The sequence below is a fragment of the Magnolia sinica genome, chromosome 18 (genome assembly GCF_029962835.1).
Source record: "Magnolia sinica isolate HGM2019 chromosome 18, MsV1, whole genome shotgun sequence".
In the NCBI taxonomy this organism is placed as follows: Eukaryota; Viridiplantae; Streptophyta; class Magnoliopsida; order Magnoliales; family Magnoliaceae; genus Magnolia; species Magnolia sinica.
In genome coordinates this window covers 7501-12828 of record NC_080590.1, presented here as the reverse complement: position 1 = coordinate 12828, position 5328 = coordinate 7501, and the positions used below count along the sequence as shown (strand labels likewise).

The 5328-nt window shown below is 41.8% G+C and overlaps 1 non-coding gene across 1 annotated transcript; it reads right to left on the bottom strand.

Moving 5' to 3' along the window:
* Positions 1-257: 257 nt before the first annotated feature.
* Positions 258-364, bottom strand: LOC131234084 (small nucleolar RNA R71). The gene has a single exon (XR_009165497.1). It is a non-coding gene; the product is annotated as a small nucleolar RNA R71 (small nucleolar RNA).
* Positions 365-5328: the final 4964 nt, after the last annotated feature.

Genomic DNA, 5328 nt, shown 5'->3' with positions numbered 1-5328 from the left:
TCATACAATTGTTGCCATCCTTTTATGGATTGGACAAGGAGGACCCATATCATCATGTGAAAGAATTCTTAAACATTTGCTCCACCTTTAAGTTCCAAAACTTCTCAGACGATTCGATCCGCCTACGCCTGTTTCCTTTTTCTTTGAAGGATAAGGCGAAAGCATGGTTGAATTCTCTAGAAGTTGGATCTATCACTACATGGGACCAACTGTCTAAGAAGTTCTTAAACAAGTTCTTCCCTGTTCACAAAACCAATGCCCTCCGTAGAGAAATTACTAACTTCACACAAAAAGAGGGCGAGCACTTTCATAAATGTTGGGAAAGATGGAAGGACTTGCTTCTTAAATGTCCTCACCATGGTTTTGAGAAGTGGCAAAAAGTTCAATACTTCTATGACGGTCTGACACCACAGAACCGTCGCATGGTTGATGCCACCAGTGGAGGGTCATTCATGACCAAAAGTGATGTCGAAGCGTGGAACTTCTTTGAAACCTTGTGCGAAAATTCCCAGCAATGGGATTATTCAAATAGAGGTGACAGAAGTCCCCAACCACAAAAGAGAGGTGGTATATATGAGATAGGAGTCATGCCAGAGCTGAGCGCCAAGCTTGATAACCTGACAAAGAAAGTTGATGCTTTGGTATTAAATAATGGACCACCACAAACAGCTCAAGTCGAGGCATATGCCACATGTTCTAGTCCTGCCCATCCTATGCAGTCTTGTCCATCTGGTGCAGCATTCCCAGAACTTCTCTCTGAACAAGTTCATGCTATGAACACTTTTCAAAAATCTGGGAATGATCCTTACTCGAACACATACAACCCAGGGTGGGCTAGACATCCAAATTTCTCTTGGGAAAAAGGACCACAACAAGGAGGACCATCTGGAAATCTTCCCATGCAACCGCACCTCCAAGTTAGCAGTCAACAACCTCAACAGTTTTCACAATATTAACAACTGCCTACACAATCAAGGAAACCATCTCTTGAGGATACACTCCATCTTTTCATGCAGAGTTCTCTCCAATTCCAAAAAGACACCCAACAAACCTTACTGGCCAACCAGCAAAGCTTACATGCAAATGCACAATCCATTGCCAAGCTGGAAGTACAAATGGGTCAACTAGCTGCCACATTGAGTGAGAGAGAGAAGGGCAAGTTCCCTAGCCAACCTGAGGCTAATCCAAAGGGACAGTATGAGATTGGCTCTAATTCCAACCAAGGGCAATATCATGAACAGGCCAAATCGATCACTACCCTTAGGTCAGGCAAGCAGATTGATAACAGAATAGAGATGCCTGGGGATGAATCAAATTCTAAAACAGAAGATCAAGATGAAGCAGAGAGCCATACCAATGCATCCAAAGTCCAAAAGCTCTCTGACTCTCCAAGAGCCACTAATGTGCCACCTTATGTGCCCAAAGCATCCTTTCCTCAACGTCTGGCACCAATAAAGAAAAGAAATAACTTTGATGTCAACATCCCATTGCTTGACGCTATCAAGCAAGTCCCTGCTTACGCTAAGTTTCTTAAAGATTTATGCACTCAAAAGCGTAAGCAGAATGTTCATAAGAAAGTCTTCCTTGCAGAGCAGCTCAGCTCCATGATTCAACATAACACCCCTCCTAAATTTAGGGATCCAGGAGCTCCCACCATTTCTTGCGGCATAGGAGATCATAAGATCGGGAAGGCATTACTTGATTTAGGGGCGAGTGTCAATTTGTTACCATATTCGGTTTATGAGCAGCTAGGACTTGGTGAGTTGAAACCGACTAAGGTAACATTACAACTAGCCGATAGATCTGTCAAGGTGCCCCGGGGTGTTATTGAAGATGTGTTAATCCAGGTTGATAAATTTTATTTTCCAGTGGATTTCATAGTTATAGATACTCAGCCTGTCCAGAATCTTCATAGTCAGATCCCAGTCATTTTGGGTCGTCCATTTTTGGCCACATCTAATGCTATTATCAATTGCAGGAATGGAGTTATGAAATTGTCCTTTGGTAACATGAATATTAAACTCAATGTTTTTAATGCAGGACAACAATCCTCAGATTTGGATGACATATTTGAAGTGGACATGATCGAGAGCCTTGTGCAGGACTCCTTCCGTACATCTTTTGAAGATCCTCTTGAGACCTGCTTAGCACAATCGGGCATGGATTTTGACATTGATAGTCCCATCCATGAAATCAATGCATTGCTCGACTCTACTCCTATATTGGAGACTGAAAAATGGAGAGCGAAAGTGGAACCTCTTCATTCCTCTGAGACTCTTCCTGACAGCACAGTTTGTAACTCTGAGAAGACAAAGGCGAGCAGGCTGCTTAATGTTCTTAGAGCATATAAGGCAGCAATTGAACGGAAGATAGAAAAAATCCAGGGAGTATGCCCCACTGTATGGATGGATCATGCTGTGGTAATATCGCATAACATGCAAAGGAAGCGTGATCCTAACATAGAAGAAGTGGTTCGAGCAGAAGTCCTTAAATTATTTGACGACAGTGTCAGTTGCCTTATTTCAGATAGCACAGTTCATGGGAACTCACATCACTTGTCTGGGATCGGTTAATGAAAGTGTTGAGGTAATTTCTTTGGCGGACCCTGGTTATAAAGATTATTTCATTCATGGTCCGTTCTTGTCTGGCTGAAGACGTTAAACTTAGCGCTCATGGGAGGCAACCCAGCCTTTTACTTTATTGTATTGCTTTATATTCATTTTCATTTTTCTTAGTTAGTTACTTCAATGTTTGTGGGTAACATTACTGCAAACCCTCACGAGACTACAACTCGTCCACTAGGGGTAACCTAGGGGTTTAAAGGCTTGTTGCATGCACTAAATGCAATCGAGAGCACCTGCGAAAGTGGTATAGGTAGGATCTTCTTTTGTTTTTCTTTTTGTTATTTTTGCTTATGTTGATTTCTCTCTTATGCTAACTCGCTTTTACGTTGAAATTTTTCACAAATTTTGAGAAAGCTTCTTGATTCTCCATCCAGGTATTATCTTTTCATCACTCCTCTTTTATTCTCGTTGTCCCATGTGCATTGCTTGTTTATTTCTTTTACATTGAGGACAATGTAGATTTTAGGTTGGGGGTGGGAGATTAGGGTACCTAATCAGTATTTTCTTGGTCTTGAGCAAAATTTGTGAAAATTTAAAATTTTTTTCTGAATTTCTATTGAATTCAAAGTGATTTTGAAGGATAGTTGTGATTTTAACATTATAAGATACATGATGTTGGTAACTAATGACTCTTGGATTCGGCCATCTGCTTGATTTCACAGTCAATTTTGAATTGTTAATCCATGATTAGACGTTGTAAACATTGATTGAGTCATGATTTCACATATCACATCTCGCTTGCACATTAAGTTTTGGTTCGATAACTGAATGATTAACTTGGTAAAAAGAAGAATTAAAAGGCTAAGTCACATAATCTTCACCATAGGTTTGCTCCCTATAGGTGTAGATTTGATTCTCCATAGTTGACTTATAAAAAAATGAGGCGACGAGTTTTCATCATAGGTTTGCTCCCTGTAGGTGAGGATTTGATTCCCTTCCTCGGCGTACTGTTCATAAAAAAAAAAAAAAAAAAATAAAAAAATGAAGGCTGAAAGGTTAATCTAAAATGCTAGTGTTGGTTGTCAGGAATTCTGTTGTTAATTACCAATTTTAGCATGAAATTGATTATTGGAACTCTTAATGATTGTAAGCTGAGATTATACTATACACCTGTGGAACTCAATGTTTAGGAATGTTCTAATTAATGGATTAATATGTTGAACTTGATTATGAAGTTTACTGTGAGCTTGATTTCAGGAGAAAATTCTACTTACCATTCATGAATCTTAGAATTTTCACATCTCAGCTATCTGTTCACAAGTCACTTGAGTTTACAGGAATCGTCTTTTATTTCTAAAATTATTTTTCGCATGTTTTGCTCGGGACTAGCAAAATGCTGGTTGGGGGTTGTGATGAGTATCGAATATCGCATATCAGACCCAGTAATTTCCTGATTTTACATACATGATAATGTTTAATGCCAGATTTTACTCGTGTTTTTGTTACAGGATGAAATCAGGAATGTGTATTGAAAGATGATGTTAAAAACATGGATTTAACACTCCAAAATTACCAGAGCACGGGATAGATTCCAGAAAACCAATAGTGAAGATTTTACACGCCTGGGATTTGAGGAAAGCAAGCCAAAGGGGCCCGAAGGACGTCCAGAATGTAAGATCACATGGTTTCCACCATCCGATCAACTCGAAACTTCATACATGTGATGGGGGCCATAAATTAACCGTACATATTAAATTTCAGCCATTGAGGATCTCGGGAAGTGGTCCAACGGACAGATCAGCCCATTAATCTTCACTTTGGGGCCCACCTGATATTTGGAACTGCCTCAAACTTCGTTTTGGTGGTTGGAATTATATGAAGGAAAGGATGGATGGTGCAGATTTCCCACAAACATTACATTAGGCCCCACATGCGTGAGCACGTGCATAAAGTGCACGTGCGCTGGCGCTACACCGGACGATTGAAGGGTCAGCGCAAGCGTTGACCCGAGGCGTCTTCGTCGAAAACGGCACAGCCGTTTCCAGCGTTAACGCTGCCGACGGCTGTCCTCAGTTGTGGGCCCCACACATTACCCAAATGCATGATCCGGGCCGTTCATCAGGTTTACATGAAGACCATTAGCATTGCCTAGGTGGCAAAAACTTCAAATGATAGCATAGATCGGTTTTTAACCGTACAAACGCAGGATGGACGGCAAGACAGAAAGCCACGTGGGCTGCATCGAATCCACCCCAAAACCAGTCAATTCCTACTGATTTTTCGAGCTGAAACCAATGGACGGCGTGGATTCCTGTGAAAAGTCCAATAATGGACCCAACCATCATCGCAGCGTCGGTTTGGCGTCCGCGAAACGCACGGACGCTGCCAGTTTTTGCGGAAATTAGTGGGCCCCACTCGTCAACCTTCCGGAAGATTTGATCCATCCATCGTGTAGAGGGCTTCGAGAGCTTCAAAACCATGTTGATATTCCTCGCCCATGCGTATACACGTGTGCGGTACAGAGGCCAAAAGTAGACTGCCCCGGGACGTTCATTTTGAGATTTCTTCTGTGGGCCGCGCTAATGGACCTTCAAAACCACCCATTCTTGACTGAAATTTCGTTCTGAATCCAATGGACGGGGTGGATTTTCCAGAAAATACCTCTGTGGGGCCCACCGATCACGGCTGCGAAAATTTATACTCCGAGTCCTTCTACGACTCTGCCACCGACCCCAGCCATCCAGCAGCTATAAAAGGGGAGTTT